Raw genomic sequence first — 25,219 nt, forward strand, 5'->3', positions numbered from 1 at the left:
AAGATATAAAAGCCTAGATAACTGATTTAAAAAAAATGTAAATGTTAACTTAAAATTTGAAGATGTATTTATCTTATTTATGCCCATGTATATTTTTCTTGTATGCACCTGTGTGTACTCTGTTCATGCCTGATGCCCAAGGGAGTCAGAAGAGGGCATTGGGTTCCCTGGAACTGGAATTGTGTATGGTTGATAACTGCCTTGTGCATGTTGGAATTGTAGCCAGGTCCTCTGCAAGTACAAGAAATGTTTTTAACCTCTGAGCCATCTCCTCAGCCCCCAGATTTTACGCCCTTTTAATGTTATTGGGAGAATTGGAGATATGGCTTAGTCGGGAGAATCTTTGCCTAGCTTGCACAAGGATCTGGGTTCCATTTGATGCCATATTCCTGTAATCATTCTGGAGGTAGAGGCAGGAGGATGAGGTGTTCAAGGTCACCTTTGGCTCCAAAATGAGTTTGGGCCAGTCCCAGATATATGAGATTCTGTCTAAAAAAAATGTTACTGTTACTTGGACAAAAGACCTTAATTCTGTCCTTTGCAGCTAATGATACCTACATAGCAGGCCTTATTAACGAATGGCATTTTCTCACAGTGAAACTGGGTTATTGGCTGAAAGCTCCTAAAGCAGTTACCCAGACTGATGTGCCTTGGACCTGCAAGAGCTTCCTACGCGAGCCTCTTAAAAGATGCCGCTATCAGTTTTCTGCAGTGAAGATACTAAAATTGGTGTGAATGCAATGAAAGCTGAGATGCAGGTGGAAATTCTGAGATAGTTTTGTCATCTTGAAAGCCAATTACTTGCTCCACTGCTGCATTTCCAGATTCAAGGTTTGAGAACAAATTTTTGTCGCCTGTGATCATGTGAGGCCTGGTAAATGCAGAACAAATATTAGAAATAAAAGGAGAGACTAAGTAAAACAACCTAGGACTGCTCCCAAAAATATTTAGAAAGTTTCTTCTCTAAGCGGTGGGTGTACAGAGCTCTAACAGGGAGGCTGCTTCAGCAAGATTATACTGTCCCCTTCTCCAGAAGGTGAAAATTTGACCTCAGTAAGGTACTATCAGGAAGATTTATTAGGAAGGCAGCATCACCAGAAAAAGAACTCCATGCCTGCCCCCCCCCCAACCATCATGACTTTAATTACAAGTGAATGTCTACTTATTTATGGCAAAATTGTAATTTACTGCGTGGGGCAGTAATCAAAAGTTCGTAATGTGTTGCTATTTACTGTGTTTATCATACAGGGCTTTAGATCTGTGTTTATTTCTTCTGTTACCTTCAGCCAGGATCTTGCCATCTCATGTCACCTTGTCTCTATCTCTGTCTCTGTTCCTCTCTACACACACACACACACACACACACACATCAATGTAAGTGATTCCAAATGATATTCTTTAGGAATACATATATAAGTTCTAAATCTGTCTAAAAATAAGTGATGGCTGCTGAAAAACTTGGTTTAAAACTGTAGGTTCAATTGTACAGTACTGAAAGAATAAAAAAAAAACGGAAGAAAAGAGGTGAGTAACAAAGAAAGAATTGACAACATTCAAGAGAGTACCTACTGCAGGTGGGGAGTAGCATACAAAGAGGACCCTAAAATAAGACTTATGGGTCAGGCAGTGAGGGTGCATGCCTTTAATCCCAGCACTTGGGAGGCAGAGGCAAGGCTGGTCTCTGAGTTCAAGGCCATCCTGGTCTGCAGAGTGATTTCTGAGATAGCCAGGGCTACACAGAGAAACCCTGCCTCAAAACAAAACAAAACAAAACAAAACAAAACAAAACAAAACAAAACAAAAAAACAACTAAAAAAACACTATTAGGTAACACTTCTTCAGCTGTGTGATAGGCGCATATTTCTTTTATTATTCAACAAAGCTTATATAAGTAATATAATCTTTTAAATCAGCAAGGTAGTTCATGATAGATTTGTTTTTTTCTTATCATTAATTAATTAAGAATCAATTTATTTATGTATTTATTTATTTATTGAGACAGGGTATCACTATTTTGCCCTGGTTCACTTGGAGCTAGCTACATAGGCTAACTAGACTGGCTTCAGACTCACTGCAATTCACCTGCTTCTATTTCTGAAGTACTGGAATTAAAGGCATATTTGATCACATCTAACACCATGTTTCTTTTGTTTTTTATAAATACTATATTAAATTTCATTTATTTAGGTGTATGTGTGGGGGTGGGTGCAAGTGCCATGGCAGGTTGGAGTAAAGCTTGCGAAAGTTGGTTCTCTACTATCATGTGTGTTCTTGGGGTGAACTCAGGTCATCAGGCTTGGCAGCAACTGCCTTTATCTGCTGAGCCACCCTCCTAGCCCTCTTGCATTCTGTAAAGTTCTCTGTTGCCATACTGGACTGAATGTTTGTACTTAGTAGTTTGTAGAATGGCTTTGTTTTTCTTCTCATCTTGTGCCCTTTCCCCCTGATTCTAGAGGGCCTCACACATTCCAGACAGGTTCTGTACCACAAAGCCATAGTCAAGGCATGCTTTGTTGTAGTTTAAGTAGAAAGATGAGTGCTGTCTTGATTTCCAAAGCAGAGTGTTTCAGCAAGAGAGCAGGCTTCTGCTGGGCCTTGGAAAGGAGGAACTAGTTATTTTGTCAAAGCTGAAATGCTTCAGCTACTCCACCCCTTCCTTCTGTGGATGAAGAAATGGAGATGGAGGGAAGTACCTTTTGGGGGGAAAAAGCACAATACCACATTTTTTTTTACATCATTATACCAGTTGCAAGGAGGAAAACTCCAGCAAAGAGAAGTTTTATGTTTTTTAATTTTTTGAAACAGAGTGTCTCTGTGTAACAGAGCTCTACCTATGCCTCACAGGGTACTGGGATTATAGGAGTGCCCCACTTTGTGCAGCTGAGAACTCTTTAGGGAAGAGTATTTTAAGAAGTGATCCTCCATCTCTGGTAGGCTCCTGTCTTGTTCCCTGTTTTGCCCTCTTCCAATGTCCCGTTTGCCTTACTGAATGAGCATTGATCATGTTACCCAGGGTCCTCCTTCTTGCTTAGCTTCTTTAGGTGTACTCATAGCCAAACTTTAGGCAGAGTGCAGGGAATCTTTCTTATGAAAGAAAGGGGAGATGAAAGACCTGGAGGTTACAGGAGCTCCACAAGGAGAGCAACAGAACCAAAAAATCAGGGCCCAGGGGTCTTTTCTGAGACTGATACTCTAACCAAGGACTATGCATAGAGATAACCTAGAGCCCTTGCATAGATGTAGCTCATAGACAGCTCAGTCTCCAAGTGGTTTCCCTAGTAAGGGGAACAGGGACTGTCTCTGACATGAACTCAGTGGCTGGCTCTTTGATCACCTCCCCCTGAGGTGGGGAGAAGCCTTGCCAGGTCACTAAGGAGGACAATTCAGCCAGTCCTGATGAGGCCTGATAGCCTAGGGTCAGATGGAAGGGGAGGAGGACCTCCCCTATCAGTGGACTTGAGGAGGATCTTGGGAGGAGAAGAGGGAGGGCTGGTGGTATTGGGAGGGGATATGAGAGGGGGCTACAGCTAGGATATAAAGTAAATAAATTGTAATTAATAAAAATAACTAATTAAAAAAAGCCATCTCCCAAGCCCTGTTGCACTGCCAGTTTAGGCCCAGCTTTCTCTTGCTGGCTCTTTGCCTGCTGCTCTGCTCAGTGCTTGCGGCTAGCCCTGTCCCAACAGTCCTGAGAGGATTGTCTAGCTGCTGCTGACCAGGCAACCTCAGTTTTCCTTCTTCCCCTCTTGATCTCAATAGGTGCTGCATGAGACAGTAAAGTGCACATGTTAGGAACTGTTATGGTGGTCTCGGACTCCTGACTGACAGCGTGGCATTTCTACAGAGCAACGAGAGCTATAATCTATAAATAGGAATTTTGTTTTGGAGACAAAGTCTCATGCTGGCCTTGGACTTCCACCACACTCAGTTTTCTGTAGTGCTGGGATCAGACCCAGGTCTTTGTGCATGCTCCACAGGCACTCTAGCAACTGAGCCACAGTTCCCAGCCCAACTTTCATCTTGAAAAAGCTACACACACAACCCAAATACCAGTGATCACTAAAAGAAGCATGAGCCCTTCTTCTATTTCCAACCCCCACATTTTTTTTTTTTGAAAAGGGGAAATCAAGATTAAGTTAGCCTCCACAAGGTGTCATAAGACCAAGTTAGCCTCCAAAATCGCTGCAAAAATGAAGAATCAGGTTCCAATTATGGGTCTGGTCAGCTCCAAAGTCCATGTTATTTTCATGGTAACTCATTGAGTACGAGGAGTGTTGTCCTTTTCATTCTGTTTAATCTTGTTTCCAGCAATTCATTTGGAGTAATTTATTCATGCATGCGTCTCTGAAAATAAGGCTGTCAGATTAAACACTAAGCAATATTTGGGGCATATTTATACCAAAAAACCCATTTGTCATGTATTTAAAATTTAAATTCAACTAGGCATTTAGTTTTTCTCTTTTGAGACAGGGTTTCACAGTGTGGGCCAAGGTTGGCTTTGAATTGTATATCTTCCTGCCTCATTCTCCCGAGTGCTGGGATTATAGGTGTCTACCACCACACTAGGAAAGAAGTTATGTTCTCTCTCTCCCTCACTTTCTTTTTCTTTCTCCTCCCTTTCACTCTTCTCCTCTCTCTCTCTTCTCCCTTTCACTCTTCCCCTCTCTCTCTTTTCTCTTTCACCCTTCTCCTTTCCCTCTTTTTGATTCCCCAGAGAAATAATGCCAAAACCATTCATGTGGACGTGTTAATTTAAGATTATGGATGTTGGCACCAGCAGGAGTAGACACAATTTGCAAAATCCTTAGCAGCAGATAATACAATAGATTGCTGTCAGTTTTGTGCCTGTCGTTATGGTCACCGAATGATGTTTTCCTCTGCTCTGGGGGCAGTGTGAGAAATAAAATAGTCTGCTAGTAGGCTAAAACAGATGGTGGTCAGAGCTGGTTGAGTATTACCAATTTCCTGTGACCAAGCTAATATGTGCCTCAAGGTGAATTCACACAGGAAAGAAGCTTTCTAACTCCATACAGCCTTTGAATGACAGAGCCCTTGTTAGTCTCAAGAGTTACCGTGACTTTTGGTCCTGGGATAAGACTTCCACTGAGCAGCCAGAGGGACTGCTTTAATTACTTGAGCAAACTCAGGAAACTTGGCCTTGCTGAAACCTTTCCTCCTTTAGTCTGCATCATACTTTCCTTGCGGTTGTCTATATAGAACTGGGGTCCTCAGCGCATCCAAGTCTTTAACTGCAAGGGGATCAGCTGGTAATAGGGATTGGTGCCTTTAACATTTTGTATCCAGGTTTATCTTAGACTCTTGAAGTAAACAACGAGCAATGTATGTTATTTATTGCTATCTCAAGAGCCCTTAGAGATACATAGGGGAAAGAAAAAAAAATCCTTACTGCTTTTGTTCACCCTTTTAACAAATGAATACAAAATATGTTTTGGTGTCCTATACTTAGAGAAAAAAAAAAACAAAACACCTCTGTTAAAAAAGGCTAAAGATGACAAATACTGAAGTGATTTGAACTTTGCAGCCGATATCCTACTAATATTTTTAGTTCAGCACCATCTGTTTATCTGACATTAAATTTCTAGCAAACGGCCATGCTAGGAGATGCTGTTTTCATTTTTATGTGCAGCAGAAACACAGAATAATACGGATCGGCTTGAGTTGAAGAAATATGCTCATAAAGGGTTTCTTTTTTAAACAGAGCTGGCTGAGAAAGTAACTTTTTAAGCTAGTTGGCAGCTGCCTTTTTGGCCAATTTCCAGTCTAAATGGTTGAGGTTGGAGACATCATTTGTTGTGTATTTGGATGCAGTAGATGAAGACCTCTGCATCTCCTAGGAAGACCTGGGTATCTCCCCACCCTCACTGGACTATTCTCATTATTTGTCTCTTTGCTTGACATGAGCGACAGGCAGGCACTAGGTCTGTAAATTAAAAGCACATGTAGCAAATTACATACCACCAAGTCGCTGAGTTATTTTTATTTGGCTCTAAAAAAAATCACAGCCTACACATTTGTTTACAGGAGCAGAAAATGATGAGTTTTGAAAACCATGACTCAGTGGGAACACTTCTCATCTTACTGGCTTGCAAATGGAATCACTGCACTTCCTTTGGGTTGCATGGGTAATTCCAATGGGAGCCTGGGATTCTTCCCAATAGAGTGTTAATTAAAGAGAGCCACCTTTTGTCACCATTTTTACTCCTGCAACACTTCAAAATTCTCCAGTAGCCCCTTTAATCAACAATATGTGTTGGGTGTCTACTTTTAGTGTGAAGCAGTTCAGCTACCATGCCAATTTCAAAGGCAGTGGCGAGGACAAGGGTTGATTGCATGACTTTAAAGTCAAGGCACCTAAACCTACATTAGGAGAGGCCCTTTATACTTGCCATTGACATGGGATAAATGAAATTTTCTATATAAACCACAAATTTTGTAGAAGAGACAAATTTTGCCTTCTTGTCTTTGTACATTCATTTGTTTCAAGACAGGGTTTTCCTGTAGCTCAGGCCTGCCCCAGACTCAAGTATAACCTTAGATTTCTGATCCTCCTGCTTCTATTTCTCAAGCGCTAGTATTGCAGGCATGTTTCATTATGCCACTTCTTTATTTCTAAACCACCTAGGTCTTTTAATGTTGATTGAAAAACACTGACTTCCTTTCCTTTTTTGAGATATGGTTTCATGTTACCCAGGCTGACCTTGAATGGCTTCACAATGGAAACAAAGATGCGCTTCAAGTTCTGATTTCCCTCCTCTGATCCTCAAAGTGTGGAACCTACAAGTGTGTACCACCATGCCCAGCTTATGTGGTATTGGAGAGCAACCTCACCTTTGTGTATGCTAGGCAAGCACTCTACCAGATGGGCTACATTCCCTGCCCTAGTAAGACTAATTTTCTTATTGAACAGGAGGAAATTAATTCGGTGCACCAACTTAATACTAAAAAAGAAATTAAAAAAAAAAAACCCTCAGTGCATTATTTTGAATTATAGAGGTTGGTCTTTAGGACCAAACTTGACTCAAACATTCCCACTTAACAGCTGGAAGTCAGTTGTGGAATCCTTGTCCAGAATTTGTAAGGCCCTGGGTTTCATTTCCAGAATCATGAAATATAGGTCTTACTTGAGTTGCAGACAGGTCCCATATTCCTGGTACTTCTCTGTTTCTGGCACAAGAATGACACCCAGGACATGTTGAATGAGTATATAAATGGATAATAAATTATGCACATGGCATTAGGTGAGTAAAAAATGCAATGTGTTTTTCTTGCCTAGTTGTCCTTCTGTTCTGTATTGCAGTTTTACAATTTAAAAGACTGAATAACGCCGAAGTTACCTGCAAACTCATTGAGCAGAAGACAGTTACCACATACTCAACACAGACAGGATATAGATTGTTGACAAAATCTTCATTTTAATGTTCTGTATTTTATACCAGTCGTCATGTCTCAATGTAGAAATATGTCTATTTATTAATACAAAATATTAACAATATTAGTAGACAGAAACACACCACAAATAGATGATAAGCTAGCTGGGAGTTCAGCCCAGTGTTACCCTGTGGTAGGCCCTGGGTTTGATCTCTAGCACTGCAATAAAAAAAAAAAAAAGAGGTCAAGTTACATTTTTTTTTAAAGACAATGAATATTGCAGCCAATGTAGACTGCTATAACAAAACACGATAGACTGGGTGGTGTGAACATTAGAAATCCTTTCTCACAGTTCTATCACCTGGGAAGGTCAAGGGCAACATCTCTGAAAACTTGTTTGTGGTGAGAGCTCTCTTTCCAGTATAACGGAGAGTGTCACTTCTGTCCTTTCTTCTCGCATGGTCACAATATTCTCTGTTTAGGGGCCTTTACTTATGACTTACCTTCTTACCTCCTTGAAGTACCTCTATACTGGAAAGCTGGGGTTTGAGCACAGGGATGAGGAAAAAGGGGCATAGTTCTCCTGAGAGTGACAATCAGACTGGACTGATAATGACACTTTAATTTTAGAAACAACAACAACAACAACAAAAACCCTCAACTTTCAAAAAGCCTGTGTCACAATTGCCTGTCAATTTTATGTTAAAAAAAAAACCCACAAAAAAACAATGTCAGCCTTTGAAATTTAAAGTTTGAAGATAGTAGTTGATGAATAGAATGCTAAAAGTCAGAATAGTCTTTGCTCTGGTGCAAGTGACTGAAGAGAGGCAGAAGGAAGGCTTTTAGGATGCTGTTACGCTCCAGTTCCTATTTGGTGTCAATTTAACAAATGGGATCAGTTTGGAAGTATTCCTTCAGCTGTTCATATACAATTTGTGCAACATCTTGCACATATATTACGTATAAGTCAATCAAAAGTTAAGGCATGATGGTTGGGGAGGTAGCTCTGTTGATGGAGTCGTTGCAGGACTGGGTTTACTACCAGCACTTTGTAAACTGAAAATGGTATCATAGACTTGTACTCCCAACACTCAGGCGGTGTGAGGGAGAACCAATTCTAGGTTATCCTTGAGCTTGAACTGCTTAGTGAGTGTGTAACCCAGCCTGGGTTACACAAAACCTGCCTGTAACCAAACCAAACCGAATCAACCGAAAAAAGCAAGCAGACAAACAAAAGTTAAGGCATGAAAAAAAAAAAAAAGAAGAAAAAAGAAATTTGAGGGATGCATTTAACACAGGAGATAAACTATACAAGTGATGCACTGCTCCAGTGTAGACTAACATGCCACTCCTCCTTTATTCTTTGTAGTTCAAAAAGTCGTAAGAATTTTAAATGTAATGACTTAGGGTGTACAAAGGAGAGTGGCCTTTTAGTTGAGTATAATATGATCTTCCCAGAGGCATAGGCTGAACTGCAGACACAGTTAAAATTTCTGGCTGATATTGCTTGATGCTGTTTCCCAGCCTGGTAGCTTAATGGCTGGAGGCTAAAAAGCCAGGTTTCCAGGGAGGAGAGGGCCATGAAGACTCATGGCCAGAAATATAACTAGGCTCCTCTCAAGAGAGGTGGCAGTTTTAAATGACTTGCAAATCTACACTGTAGCAACAAACCAAAGGGGAGGGGTGAAATGAAAGCATAAAGATAAACACTGTATTGTGCTCCAGAGGATCTCAGCTGCTCTGGCCAGCAGCTTTGGATCTAGGCAACGACTTTCTCAGATGGTTGGATAGAGCTGAAAAATGAGGTGATATAATTTCTGATTCTTAATAGCACTGTTCCTAGATGCTTCCAGCTCACACACCCAAGGTAGAACTCTTTGTTAAGAAAATTAAAGCTAAAGAATTTGCACTTCCAAAAGCTTTTTGGCTAGCCAGTGGCTTTGTAGAGACCAGCAGCTTATGAACAGGATACTGCCTGAATTTCAGAATACCATGACTACTCCTTTGTCCCCAGTTCTTCCATTCATGTTTGGCTGTTTCCCACTGTGCTTTAACTTCTAACAGAACATTAACAGCAGTAGCCAGTTGAATGTTTTCAAAACCTTTTAAACTGGAGGGAGCTAACAGCACCACACACACTAATGGAAATCCCATGTTTCCATGGACACTGTGTTATCAACCATTATCTTGGTGATTTTGTGTAGTCGATCATGTGTAAGGTAAATACATCTACTCTTGCACACCTTTTATGGGAATAGAGGTATAATGTTAGTTGTGAGCCTAGCCTTAACGGCTGAATCATCTCTCTGGCTCTAAAGGATAATTTAAAAAGACAGCTGTGGTGTGCTCTCGTAATCCTGGTACTGTGCATGTGGTGGAGAGAATTGGAAACAGGAAAATAAGAAGTTCAAGTTCATCCTTGACTACATATTGAGGTTCAAGGACAGCCTGGGAAACAGGAGGTCCTCTCTTCAAGTTAATGAATAGCCAGAGGATGTGGTGCACGCCTTTAATCTCAGCACTCAGGAGATAGAGACCTGTGGTTTGCTGTGAGTTCAAGGTCAGTCTGAGCTGCATAGTAAGTTCTCTGGACAGCCAGGTCTACATAGTGAGACCCTGTCTCAAAAAATAAAATGAACAAAACATTGAAACTCTTCGTCATCTGTGTCCTGCCTATAAGACACAAGTATTTTGGTATTATTGAAAGATTAGGATTTGGTGTGTGAGGGTGTTGTATGTATCCTGGGAGTAGGCTTACTTCTTGGAGCTTTAGTAAAGTAAGATACTCTAGATAGTCACGATCACTTTTGGCTCTAGATATTGGTAAGTTTCTCTTCACCATTATGCAACCCTTGACATTCCAAGTGGTCTTGGACCACTAGACTCCCATTACCCTGAGGCTTATTCTAAAGGCACTTTCAAGCATTCAAGAGATAGCTTCAGTGGTTAAGATCATCCAGAGGACTGGAGTTTGATTCCACCCACGTCAGGCGGCTCACAACTGCCTAAAACTCCATTTCCAGAGGATTCTAATGTTTTCAGCCTCTCCGGGCACTTGCATTTATGCACATGCAAACACACACATACACAGAGGCAGAAATGCAGTTTGAGATGACCTCCTTCCAATCCAACATAGTCATACCTCAGTCTACAAAGAAAATAGGATCTAGAGCAACCTATTAAGATCCTTGGATAAACAAACCCACAGATGCTTCCCTTTTGTAAAATGACATACTGGTGTCATAGAATCTACGAATGGTTTCATTTAGAATTTTTGTTATCTCTGGTTGCCCTATATAATCCAATACAGTGTAAGTGCTAAGCAAGTAGTTATTCTATTGTATTGATTAAGAAATGAAAACAGCTGGGAGTGGTGGTGCATGCCTATAATTTTAGCACTTGGGGAGGAAGTGGCAGGCTGTGACTTCGAGTCTAACCTAGTTTACAAAGTGAGTCTAGGAGAGCCAAGGCTACACAGAGAAATCTTGTCTTTAAAAACAAGCAAGCAAGCAAACAAACAAAGAAACAAAACAAAGACAAAGGGCGGTGGGGATAGGGGTGGGTCTCCTGTACATGTTTGGGGCAGATGCAGTTCCTCGCTCCCAATAGTCCCCTCCTTCCCTGAAACTGCATCAGAGATGCAGAAGCCATGGCTATGGAAACCTGACTGTAGAGAGCAGTAGAATCTGGGATCTGGGTTGGGGTGTTTCCCAGTGGTTGAGTACTTGCTTACCATATGCAACAACTTGGGTTTATTCCCTAGCAACATTCCAACCCCCTACACCTTCAGCATATGTCTCAGCACTCATGAAGAGGTAGGAAAATGGTGACTTTGAGGCTAGCCTCGACTATACAGTGAGCTCAAAGGCATCCTGGTCTATAGGAAGATCCCATTTCTAAAATGAAAACGAACCAAAACAAAGAAGCAACCCTGAACTCAAAACTAAAAAGGAAGGTGAGTGCATCTGTAATTTAAAAGCTTCTTTACTAGCTGATATTAGTTTTACACCACAATGTACTTCATTATGACATTTTCATGTGTATATATGATGTAGTTTGGTCATATTCATCCTCCATTACCACTCGTTGTTCCCCTCCCACTGATCTTCCTTTTTCCAGGTGGTCCACTTATATTTCCATCTATTTAAAATAAAATCGTGTATGTACAGTGTATGTGTGTAATGTATATGCGGGTGTGCATGTACATGTGTATAGGTGCAATTTTAGGGCAGATATCAAATTCAGGTGACTCTTTTGATCATTTTCTACCTTATCTTTAGGACAGCATCTCTCATTAAATCCAGGACTCACTAACTGGTTGGACTGTCTGGCCGGGAGCTTCAGGGAATCTGCCTGTCCCGGCCCCCTACTACACTATGGTTACAGATGTGTAGGATACCCTTAGCTTTTTCACATGGGAGCTGGGAATCAGAAATCAGAGCTTCCTGTTTGACAACAGACTTTACTAAGTTATCTCCCCATCTCCTGATGTTTTTTGTTTGAGTAATACGGTGAGTTTACCAGAGCATATGTATTTTACCAGTGGTTAAACAGCTGGAAATAAGTCCCTCTCAGCCCCTAGAAACCGAGAGCTCCTTCAACAAAGGTGGGGCTTTGTGATCCCCTCCCCCTAGCAACTGTTACCTGCCTAAACATTCTTAAGAAGGGTGGAGCCTCCTGAGCCCCTTTCACTTTTGCGACAGACGGCTAACAAGCTCCATCTTGTTTGAAGCTGAAGGACAATTTCTTTAGAGTTAAAAGAAAAACATTCTCGGGCAGAGAAATTATAAATTTCAGAAGTTGCTGGAAGGAGAAGAATGGAGAAGAGGTAGGGAATAAAAGCCACGTGGTGAGGAAGGAGACCACGGTAAGGAGGTAGACTTTAAGGGAAGAGTAAGAGAGTCCAAAGGTCCAGATAAAATGTCCTTGGGCTCTGCCCAGCATCCAAACAAACAATAAAAACAGGAAAAGAAAAGGAAAAGTTGTGCCTTTCTGAGTCAGGACTCAGAAGAGTAGGCTCACCCAGGTTGAGACTCAGGGAACTGTGCTGGGGGCAAGAATTCTGGAAAGGAAAATGTATACCATTTCATTAAACGGATAATTAATTCACCTATCTCTCTAGCATGGCTTAAAGTGAGCCCAAGTCTTAGGAGTGGTCCTGTCTTCCTGAGGAATGGTCCCTTATAAATCCTCTAAGATCTATAGGTAGTTAATGGTTTCCAGGGCCTAAGGGAGAAACTTATTTTCAGTGGTCTGAACTGTGGTAGGATGTTTCTGTTCCGGTCATGGACCTGCTCAACTGGATTAATTCTTAAAGGAGGAAACAATGGAATATCCATCCTTTTCCAAGATGGTAACCCTAAAATTATTTAGAAGGTGGACTAAAATTGGGAGATACATCTCTCTCAATTTTAGTTTTATATACATATGTGTATGTATACATATGAATATACAGACACATATATGTATGTATATGTATCTTTACACACACGAACATGCACACACACACATATATACATATATATATCTTTATATCCCATTTTCACCACGAAAATCTAAAGATCCAGTTCCAAAGCTTCCTACTGGAAGGGATTAATGTGTGGACTTGAGTTCTTTGTCCCCACTCAGACATATAGCATTGAAGAGATGAGAAACTGGGGCTCTCCTGTCATTCCTGGCCAGAGAATCAAGGACATTTCTAGAACTTCTGCTTTGGGGACTCCTGCCATTAGCTGATTGTCTAGTTTATGCTTTGTGTTCTCATCATACCTCCCCTGAAGAGGACACTCTCATTGTCATTAAGGAATTGGGGTGGTAATTGGATCTCGCTTCTTTTAGGTAAATGCAAGTATTGGGAATGGCAATTGGGATAACCCTTTAGTGAGTCTATCTAAAAGTGTACCAGTGGTTTTATTTGTATAACTGGCAGATAGAAGGAGAGGAAGTCGTTGGTTGGTGCCTGGAGAGAGATGTGAAGAGAAGTAAAGGTAGGAGTTGTTAGCATCACAGCTTCTAAGCAGGGAACCAGGAGAAGTCAGAAGAGAGGAAATTTTTAAAATGTTCAAATCAAGGTCCACTAGACTCTCATAATAGGATTATTCAAGAATCTATCCTTTGGGATTCCTCATCCCCCCCCCCTTTGGCCTCCAATGCTGAGCTAAGAATGATAAAATGAGGATCTTTTTTCAGGCACTTTGTTAGCTGTCAGGGTAGCTAGAATCACAGTGTGAAGTCATCCTCAGATGGGTGAAGAAGTTTAACCATCATTTGATTTGTAGGCAGAACCAATAGTGAGCCTGTGTCTCTCTCAGTTGCAGCAGGCACTGAAGTGTTGAAATTATGCCAGGGTCACAATGTCTTCCATCATAATGCAGGTCTTGTACAGGTGATCATGGCTGCAAAGAGTTCAAGAATACTGTGGTCAGGTCATGCCCAGAAGACAGCATTTCACAATACATCACCACTTTCTCTAGCTCATCAGTTCTTTCCTAGTCTTTCTTCTGACATGGTCCCTGAGCTGTGGAATGGGCTATACAGATGTCTTATTTAGGACTGAGCACAGAATACTCATTTTAACAAGATCTCCAATAGTCAAGTAGGCAATGGTAGTCACTGAATTTTCTCTTCTCCAAACATCCCCTACATGGCTAGGCCTGTGGTTATTTAGGATGACTTTTACTAGTTTATATCAATTCTTAGGAAATATTCCAGAGCAGCACATATGGGTAACTCAGCAAGTCAATTTCCAGTTAAAGCTTCCATATGAGTCCATCCCTTTGGGCCATGGAAGCTGGATAGATAGCAGAGAGCAGGTAGACAGTGGGTGAGACTGGGAAGGTCAAGTGAAATCAAAAGCATAGCACCTTGAGTGGGAGAAAATGAGTAAAATCCATAACCAGGGTACCCTGGGACCAAGAAGCTGTATGAGAAGGAGGGTTTCACAGAAAGTAAAAATATCTAAGACAATGGAGGCACTCCTGATGAGACTTAACAGACTAGGATCAGAAGAAAGGAAAGGAAGACCTCCCCTATCTGTGGAGGGAGGAGTATCTGGGGAGTAGCATGCTTGCAGAAGGGGGAGGGAGGGAGGGATTTGGATGGTAGGTGGGAGGGAGCTACAGGGGAAATACAAAGTGAATAAAGTGTAATTAGTAAAAATTAAAAAATATATATGTATATCTATAGCAATGATCCCAACAATGGTAGCTAAATAACTATTTGCACAGAGGTTCCCAAGATTTCCTTTAAAACAGATTTTGTTTGAACATGGCGGTACATACCAGCAATCTCAGCACTCAGAAAACAGAGGTAGGAGGATGATCGCTTTAAAGCCATCGTGGGCTACAAGAGACCCTACCAATGAAAATAAAATAAAACAGTGGCAACCACAAAACAGATTCCTCAGAAACAGAGTGTCTCTGGGTTTATGGCATCCTAGTCTTCAGGAAAAAAGCTTGAGAATCTATACTTCCAAAAAAGTATTATCTTTTATGCCATGTGCATAAGTACCTTACCTGCATGTATGTATGTAAGTGCACTATGTGTATATAGTGCCCGTTGAGACCAGGAAAGGGTATTGCAATCTCTGGAACTGGAGTTAAAGATGGTTTGTGAACCTCTATGTGGATGCTGGGAACCAAACCTGGGTCCTTTACAGGTACAGCAAGTGCCTCTAACTACTGAGCCATCTTTCCATCTTCAAGAATCTGTACGTTTAACATTTGCCTCAGGTCCTCGCACCCACTAGCAGGACCAAGCGAGTGAACGATGAGCCTGGATTCTGTGCCTCGCGCACCACAGAGGTTATCACCGCTCGGGGATTCTAAAGTAGGCCTTCTCAAACTTTCTTAAGCATCCATGGCTCTTTTTCACCCGAGAAATTTTTACATAAACCCTGATATGTAGGTATGCAAACTAGGTCTAAAAATCAAAATTTACTGCTAACAAATCATAAAGAAATGTATCTTACAACCATTCCTGAGGGAAGGTTGACAAAACCAAAGCAAATTTTCATATATATATATATATATATATATATATATATATATATATGTAACCATTTATCAAAGATGAAACAAATTTAAGTACTAATGAAATTGATATGTTTGGTTATTGCTGCAAATATTTGATACTGCATGACAGAGCTGTTTCAATGTTTTTCAGAGTTGATGAGTATGTTTTAAATTTTTTAGTAATTCTTTGAGAATTTTGTACAATGTGTTTTGATTGTAGTTACATCTCCCCACATCTGCTCCCACTCCCTACCCACCCAACAGTCTGTATTAAAACAAACAAAAACACCCAACCTATCAAGTCTAATTTCTGTTGCCCACATATTTTTGAATATGTAGCCTTTCTCTTTTTTACTCCTCTACCAGGGGCCACAATGGTTTTTTTGTTTGTTTGTTTGTTTGTTTTTGTTTTTTGGATTTTTTTTGACACAGGGTTTCTCTGTGTAGCCTTGGCTGTCCTGGACTATCTTTGTAGACCAGGCTGGCCTCAAACTCACAGAGATCCGCCTGCCTCTGCCTTTCCAAGTGCTGGGATCACAGGCATATGCCACCATGTTCAGCTAGGTGCCACATTCTTAAGAAAACTGACTAGCCCTCTTCCAAGAGTTATCAATTGTCAGTAGCTCTTCATCTAGGGGTGGAAAACTATGCCCATCTCCCTTCTCCATGCTGGAACTTTATCTGGCTTGAACATGTACAGGCCTTGTGCATGCTGTCACAAGGTCTGTGAGCTCACTGGAGCAGCTGTCCTGCTGTGTCCAGAAAACACAGTTTCTTTGTGGCCATCTGGCTCTTTTGCCTTTTTACTGGTTCTTCAGAAATAATTCCTGAGCTCTGGGGAAAGAGGGTATGATACAATATTTCCATTTAAGGCTAAGTACTCCCCAGTCTTATATTCCCCGCACCTTCGCCAGTTGTGGTTTTCTGTGTTAATCACTATCTGTGGCAAGAGAAGCATCTGTGATGACTGTTGAGAGGTGTTAATCTATAATTGTAATTCGTTAGAAGTCAGTTTAATACTGTGTCTATTTAACAGGACCATCGTTTGGAAGTCCACAGGAAGGCGACCACTGGGCACCATGCTATGATTGCACAGCCTTCTACATGACTTAAAGAGCACATTTGTGGAGTCTGGAGATTTGTCTGTGGATTTTACCTAGGAGGAGCAGCAGTACTCTGCTGATGTTCAGAAAACGCTGTACAGGAATATCATGCTGGACAGCAGTCACTTCTCCAGCTCTACCAAGCCATGTGTAGGACCTGAGGACCACTCCTCTCCAGGTAGGAAAGCCAGATCCACAGGGACAACACTCCATCCACCCCTGTGACCTGCCTGATTACTACTTGTCTTTCTGTTCTCCCTCCAATCTGCCTCCCATCTTCTAGTAGGGACCCCAGATTCACACTGCCAATTCCATCTTATTCCCACCATTTTCGCCAGGTACCTTCGGTTCCTGTTTCTAGGCTGGGATGCTAGAGGGATATTTTGTTTTTATAATCGTCAATGCTCAGAATGCTGCCTCACATAAATATATAGTTATAATATGGCCTAGGTATGCTTAGGGCTGTTTTAGAAATTTTGGGAATTTCAGCCTAATCCCAAACCAAAATCCTTTGGATTATTATTATTATTATTTTTAATGAAACTGAAGTCAGCAACCCAAACAGCAATTAAAAAAAATCATTCTGACACAATATGATACATAGTTATGCTAATTGCATATTTACATGCTAAGAAATGCTATTAGGGAAATACTCTATCTTCATTTTCTATAATTCAACCATTGTGTTTCTATAAGGGCAGAAAATGTTGGTGTGGACTAAAGACAGTGAAATTCGTAGCACATGGGAGCCTCGGATCTGATGCAGGATGTTTCAGGAACCATCCTTGGTGCCTCACACTGTCACAGCCTGTGCAGTACGAGACGTGTTCACATGTCTGTGTGCCTGTTCAGACCCTTGGCTGCAGCGCAACTGTGCAATGCAACACGGGTAGTACTGCCTAAAAAACGCTGGGTTCGCAGCATGTCTTCTTTTAAATTCGTTTTTGGTCTCTGTGCATTCAGGAACCTTTTATTCGCAAAACTTTATACCCTCCCATTCAGTTACGCAACTTCAGCTAGGGTGCAGGCTTACGATTTAAGGAGCTGGTACCTAAAAAAAAAATTATATAGCGTGTCACTAAGTGCTTTTCCTAATGGAAAAGTGGCATGGGTTGCTCAATGCCAGACATGCAGCTGGAGTTGGCCTGTGTGATTCTGAAGTTTTGTTTTTTTTCCTTTTGATTTTGTTGTAGTGATTTCTGGGAACCTTCTCTCTGTCTTCTGAAGATTCTGCCATGTAATTGTATAGTAATGAACAGGCAACAGATTAACAGGGGAGAGAGGCTGTATAAATTGTTTATTCACATGAGAACACCACAGTAAAGTGATGCTCTCATAACCCACTTGCACTTACTCACTTGGCAGGTGAGAAGGAGGTGGTGGTGGGGTGTAGGCAATTTAGACGTTGAATAAATGACTTTTGAATCTGATTAAGGGGCATCAGGAATGGACAGTGATCTGGCACCACAATCTATCTGGGTTGTGAGCATAGTGTCAATTATAGTCTTCCATTCTGCCACATTTATCAATTTCTTCTTGAGTTCCAACATCATCAGACCACTTTCCACAAAGCTTTCACAACACTAATGTTATTTTACTTCGAGTATACTCTGGTTGTACCAATCATATACATTGGGAGATGTGGGATGTGTGTGTGTGTGTGTGTGTGTGTGTGTGTAGGGGAGTAACATTCATTGGTGATAACAGTTTGTGTCTAAAACTTTTTAATTTGGTTGAAATGACATCAATGTATATGAGCTGTGAAAGGAAATTAGACTGGAGAATCAACAACGATGCCTCCTTTTGCATCCTCCCTTTTTTTGTTGTTGTTGTTGGTAATAACTAGCAACCCAGAATATTCTACAGGACCCCATAGGAATGAAAAGCAGACTCTCCAGGATAATTGAGAGAATTTCTGCCAACCTTAGCACTAAAGCAATTTCCAAATGTGATGGGAACAGGCACATACCGCTTCTGCCCTCTGAAACCTTATTTTGTTCCAAGAATTCCCTAGAAAGAAAATACAGTAAATTAAGACAGCAATGCTTAATAGTGATAGTAGTGAGAAGGGGGCACCATCTGGTACCTTTGAGTAATTGTCAAGGTTAGCTTTGCTTTAAATGCTGCCTATTGCTCACTCCACCCAAGTTAAATGACGAGAGCGCAAGGTTACCTGGTGGTGCTATGCTGCTATGACAGTAGTGTACCTGCCTGTTAAATGTCTTCATCTGGGCTCAGTGAGGAATCCAATCCCAGGGCTTGATCTATGCCTGTATTTCACCTCCAATAGCTGTTTCCAGCTCCTTTCTAAGTCTGTTTCTAAGACTACTGATTGTGATACGGCCATTCAGGACGGTGCTTGGTTTCCCATGCAGAATAAGCAGAGGAACTTTTTAATTTACGTGTATGTTATCATGCATATAACCTTGTGCTATAATAAAAGGATGTATGAAATTTACAAATAAATACGTATGAGCATATTGGGTGGTACACTTTCAGAACTTCCTACCTTTCCTTTAAAGAATTTCCTAAACTTTTTATCTAGTATATTAGCCTGTAAGCTTCATGTTATCTCATTTGATAAGACTGTCTTCATCTTGGTTAGCTTAGTTAGAATTTATTGAGCTAAAAGGGGCCATATCCATTTTGTTTCAGCGTATATGCCCAGATCCCTATTAATTTTTCTTAGCAGTGTTACTACTGGGAGCAGAGATAATGATAATGGTGGTAGGTATTACACTGGTAATGGTACTGCTGATGTTGCTACTGCTGCTGGGGATGATGATGATGGTGGTGGCAATTAAGAAGAAAAAAAAAGAAAGTATTATTTATGTCTGAGATGAAAGCAACACAGGAACTGAAGGTTTCTCGTTTCTGCTACTTGGTAATGAGACATCTTCCCCAGCAGTGATGTTCTTCCCTGCTTCTTTATCGTGATGCTTCCTATACAGCCTAAAAATACTTTCAAGTATCCCTGAGGAGCTGTTGACAGTTCATGGCTTTTGGGGGTAGTAGCAACGTCTTCAGTGATGTAGCCACTGGTAACTTATTAGAAAAATAAGAATCGGGGAAATAAAGGAGCAGTCGACAATGACCCAAATTCATTATATACACATACAGAATTGTTAAAGCATTGAAGAGTAAGTTAAAAAGAATAAAATCATTTAATGTCATCTTCCAGTGTGTAACCTCATTAGAATCTTCCTAGGATTTCAGCCTTGGTAACAGCAGGTTTTCCTAGGCCCCCACCATTCTTTGGTATTTTGGTCCTGGGCACTCAGCAAGATGTGAAAGCTGTGAGTCATGATTTCCATATGGTGGGATTTCCTCCCCTCCTTCCAGCTACATGCCTGCCACACCATCCGCTGCCACTCTCAAGGTTATGGAGGCAAGAGGTGACACGGGAGACAGAAAAGAAAACAAACACTGCTTTATGAATAAAAGGGAGAAGATGAATTTTCTGATTACAAAAGCAATCTTTGTATGGTACATAAAAGTCAGAAACCAAATTGTACACACACACACATGCACACATCAACTCCAAATAAAACAAATGCACAAACAAGCCCAAACAAAACAAAATCGTCTTATTCATCCATTCAGAACATTAGTACTCATTGTATCTCCATATGTGCTTTACTAAACCATCATCCTGTATTATGCATGTAGCCAGCTCGGAAGGAAAATGGGATCATTATCACATAATTTTGCGACCTTTTCTTTTCCTTTTAGAAACTGAACAGTGAACTTTTTTTTTTTTTTCTGTGTCAGGAAACAGCTCCACACCCGCACTTTTAATGTTTAATGAGCATTTTGTGTGGAAGGCATTCTTCTAATTGCTGGACTTTATAAAGATAGGCAAGACAGGCTCTGCCACCCTGTGAGTATCACAGATCCCCCTCCCCTCTGTCTAACACTCAGGTAATTTCCATATAGTTGCCTTTACAAACAATGCTGTGAGGAATATCCTCACATCTAGGTTCTTGCTTACACATAATTTTCCAACACTTATGCTGACTGCTCTCTGTCTGCCCCTCTGTGTCCACTTTCCATCTTTCTCTGCTTTGCTTCATGAACCATATCTCTGGGCTTATTTGCTTTGTGGCAATGGACACAAAGGGACGGCTCCCACAGGACATTACAGGAGCACAGTAGAGAGTGGGAGACAATATACTACGACTTCTACCTTGCCTCCTCGTGGGCTGCCTTACTAGCTGCTGTGACGGAGTACTTGACAAAATCAACTTAAGGAACTTTGAGGGGACTGTCCATCATGATGGGGGGGGGGAGATGTGACAGCAGGAGCATGACCCAGCTGGTCACATCGCATCTATCCACAGTGACTAAGGTGCTTTTTTTTTTTCTTTTTTTCTTTTTATTGCATTTGGGACTGCAGCCCCCAGAATTTTGCCAACCATTTAGAGTAGGTCATCCCAGTTCAGTTAACCCGATGCAGAAACTCATTCACAGACATCCGCAGACAGAGGGTAGTCCCTTCGGTGAGTCTAGATCCTACCAAGCTGGCATGAAGGTGCAATCATGAGCTTGAGGCCAGCCTGGTCTCTATAGTGAGACCCAGTCTCAAAAAAAAAATAATAATAATCCTTAGTTGTCACTTTTATTCCTACATTGATGGCAGTGGTATCTGGGCAGCCCTCTCCTGCAGCTTCCTTCTCAGGAGTTGCTAACCCCACGATATTGCAGGATGTCTTGTTAGTTTCCCTTGGCCTTAGGCCTCGCCTTATAGAGAGTTCTTTATGAAACCTTCTCACTTATCTCCGGGAGTCTGCCATATGCTTCCTGGCAGGACTCCAGATGATGAGTCATGCTTCTATGGCTTGCTTCTTCTGCCTCCTGGTGACTGCTCCTCCTCAGTGGGAGCCTGAGATAGCTTAGAGAGGCACAGCCGTCCTGTTTCTCCTTCGCTTCAAGGCTGGGACACCAGGGAACCATGAGGAACAATTCCAGAGAGGGACTTTACCTATACATGGCAGAGTCTGACCAGAGCACAGGGAGGATATGAGAGAAGGTTTAGCACTCCACCCATACAGCTTTCACTACGCAGATGTGCTGCCCTTATTTTGTTTTTATGTGACACCATCTCTGGAGCCACAATAAATCAGGGACAGGTTATCTGGCCATTTCTACTCCTTTCATTCAGTTTTTTTTTTTTTTCTGGGGTGGGGGGTGAGATTTGGAGATTTATTAAAAGACATTTTAAACATATATCTTAAGCCCAGAGGTTATGAGAAAGAGCGATGCTTGGGCTGGACAGATGGCTCAGAGTTTAAGAGCACTGGGTGCTCTTGAAAAGGTCCTGAGTTCAATTTCTAGCACTCATATGGTGGCTCAAACCATCTATAATGAGATCTAGTGCCCTCTGCTGGCCTGCAGGTGTACAGGCAGAATACTGTTTTATATATAAATATAAATATAAATATATATATATATATATATATATATATATATATAGAGAGAGAGAGAGAGAGAGAGAGAGAAAGAGAGAGGAGAGAGAGAGAGAGGTGCTCTGGGAAAGAATAAGACACACTCAAATGTAGGTATGAGTTTTTCTTTACCTATATCCATTTCTTAGTTTTTCAAATGCTAGCTCACAGAAAAAATTCTTTAATCCTTCCTCTATTTTGTTTTTTGACAAGATGTTATTATATAGCACTGGTTGGCCTAGTACCTGCTATATAGCTCAGGCTAGCCTTGAACTCATGCCTCTTCAATGCTGAGACTACAGGCACATGTTGTTGCACTCTTTTCTACTTAAGTCTTAAATTGGACTACAACAGGGCATTGTGGCTAATGCTTCTAATCGTAACACTCAGGAAATGTAAGCAGGAAGATTACAGTGAGTTTGAGGCCAGCCTGAACTATAGTGTGAGGCCCTATCTCAAATTTTTAAAGGGACTTATAATATTCTTATTAGAGAATAAGAAGTTTGTTTTTAGAGCCCTTGATTGTATTAGAATCTCCTGGTACCAGTTTTTCTGTGACTGGAGAGTTGGACCAGTAGAAATGTGTTTTCTTCTTTTTAGCTTTATCTATCTATCTATCTATCTATCTGTCTGTCTGTCTGTCTGTCTGTCTATCTATCTATCTATCTATCTATCTTTATATATATGTATGTTTTGCCTGTATGTATGTAAGTGCATAACCTGCATGTCCAGTATCTGTGGAGGCCAGAAGAGGGCATCAGATCTCCTGAAACCAACGTTCTAGATGGTTGTGAGCTGTCATGTAGGTATTAGAAATTGAACCAGGGTCCTTTGAAAGAGCATTCAGTGTTCTTAACTGTTGAGCCATTTCTCCAATCCCCAAAATATGTTTTCTTATTTTGCAGGCAGTTTTACCTTCCTCTCTTTTCAGTTTTTAGGTAAGATTGTCCCTTTCTTCAAAAGTTCATCCTGATTCTGTTTAGTGGGCTGTCATTAACAGTTCAGAATTACCTTCCCCAGTTTTTTGGGCCACCTCCTGTTCAATGGAGTTGTTAGCAAAATTAGTCAAAATGACTGTTCTCTTTTAAACTGACTGTTTCCAGAGTTCATATTCTTGTGATCCCTCTTTGTCTCTGTGCCCAAGGCCACTGGTCCAAGAGGCTTTATGCCTCTATTCTGGAACTTCACTTTTCCCCATGTGGGTGCTAGAAGCAGCTTTGATTCACATTAAGAAAAAGCTGCTGTTCAATTTGGTGATTGCCTTTTTTTTTTTCTTTATTAACTTGACACAAGCTAGAGTCATCTGACATGTGGGGACCACAATTGAGAAAATTAGGGGAAAAAAAAGATTAGCCTATAGGCAAAACTGTGGGGGCATTTCCTTAATTAGCAATTATTATGGGAGGGCCCAGCTCATTGTGGATGGTTCCAGCTCTGGGCTGGTGGTTGTGGGTTCTATAAGAAAGCAAGATGAGCAAAGCTAGGAGGAGTAAGTCAGTAAGTAGTATTTCCCCATGGCTTCTGTTTCAGTTCTTGCCTCCAGGTTTCTGCCTTGGCTTTCTGCTCAGACATCCATAAGTGATGGCCTATAACCTCTAAACTGAATAAACCCTTGCCTCCCCAAGTTGCTTTTGGTCATGGTGTTTTATCACAGTAGTGGACATCCTGAGAAAGTTATATATTGACTGCGACTTTAAGGATGATGTCTCTCTCTCTTTATCTCCTTCTCTTCCCCCCTCCCTTCCTCCCTCACCATCACTCTCTCTTTCTCCCTGCTTACATTTGCTGTTAGAGATTCAAGCCTGGGTCTCACCTTAGAGCTGGATTTGGCAAGCACTCTACAATTAAGCCCCATCCCAGCTCTCTAGAACTTCTCTCTTTGGTAGGTCAAAGCTTCTTGACCTTTCTCAGAAGGATGAGACTGCAGTGAAATAATTTATATAAATGCGATCACTCAGTCTATGAGACCTATTGTTCCTCCTTTCACACAGTTTCCCTTCCTCTCTCCACTTCCCCTTTCCTGCCTTAACTTTCTTCTCCTCCTTGGCCCCCTTCTTCTCCTTCCACTTTTACTGACCCCGAGACTAACATATAGACAAAGAAAGATGGAAAAGCAAGTCATAACACATCAGATGGTCCCGCTGTTCCTTTAATATATCATAACCACATGAAGAATTGTTTTCAGAAAATCTCTCAATTATAAATTCATATACCAAAGGCTTTTCTAGTACTTCCCCATTATTTTATGAACTCTTACTGAGGAGCATCAAGGAGATGAACAATGGTGCTAGCTATGGATGATGCTGTTATTTTCCCCAGGCTTTGAAAAATACCTGGCCAATGGTCCAGATTGAGGATCTGTTCTGGTCAATCAGAAGATACTTTTTAAAAAATTTTCACTTAATTTTTTTTAATAAATTACAGTTTATTCACTTTGTATCCCAGCTGTAGCCCCCTCCCTCCAAATGCTACCCTCTATCCCTCATCTCCTCCCATGTTCTTCTCCAAGTCCACTGATAGGGGAGGTCTTCCTCCCCTTCCATTTAACCCTAGCCTATCATGACTCATCAGGACTGGCTGCATTGTTTCTCTGTGGCCTGGTAAGGCTGCTCCCCCCTCAGGGTGAGGTGATCAAAGAGCCAGCCACTCAGTTCATGTCAGAGACAGTCCCTGTTCCCCTTATAAGGGAACTCACTTGGAGAATGAGCTGGCATGGGCTACATCTGTGCAGGGGTTCTAAGTTATCTCCACACATAGTCCTTGGATAGAGTATCAGTCTCAGAAAAGACCCCTGAACCCAGAAATTTTGGTTCTGTTGCTCTCTTTGTGGAGTTCCTGTCCCCTTCAGGTCTTTCTATCTCTCCCTTCTTTCATAAGATTCCCTTCACTCTGCCCAAAGTTTGGCTATGAGTCCCAGCATCTGCTTTGATATCCTGCTGGTTAGACTCTTTCAGAGTCCCTCTGTGGTAGGCTCCTGTCCTATTCCCTGTTTTCTCCCTCTTCTGATGTCAGTCCCCTTTGCCTTTCTGATCATCTTACCCAGCGTCCTCCTTCTTGCTTAGCTTCTTTAGATGTACAGATTTTAGTGTTTTTTTTTTCTATATTATATTTTAACATACACTCATAAGTGTGTCTTTATGCTTTTGGGATACCTCACTCAGGATGATCGTTTCTAGTTCCCACCATTTGCCTGCGAATTTCATGATTTCCTTATTTAATTGCTGAATAGTATTCCATTGTGTAAATGTACTACAATTTATGTAGCCATTCC

The 25,219-nt window shown here is 41.3% G+C and overlaps 1 long non-coding RNA gene across 1 annotated transcript in view; it reads left to right on the forward strand.

The window, feature by feature from the left end:
* Positions 1-12,093: 12,093 nt before the first annotated feature.
* The window catches only part of LOC132650102 (uncharacterized), a 151,529-nt gene continuing 138,403 nt past the window's right edge, over positions 12,094-25,219 (forward strand). The window contains exons 1-2 of the long non-coding RNA XR_009588469.1: positions 12,094-12,217; positions 16,438-16,682. This is a non-coding gene — a long non-coding RNA (uncharacterized LOC132650102). The remainder of the gene's footprint in view (positions 12,218-16,437; positions 16,683-25,219) is intronic.

The sequence above is a fragment of the Meriones unguiculatus genome, chromosome X (genome assembly GCF_030254825.1).
Source record: "Meriones unguiculatus strain TT.TT164.6M chromosome X, Bangor_MerUng_6.1, whole genome shotgun sequence".
Lineage (NCBI taxonomy): Eukaryota > Metazoa > Chordata > Mammalia > Rodentia > Muridae > Meriones > Meriones unguiculatus.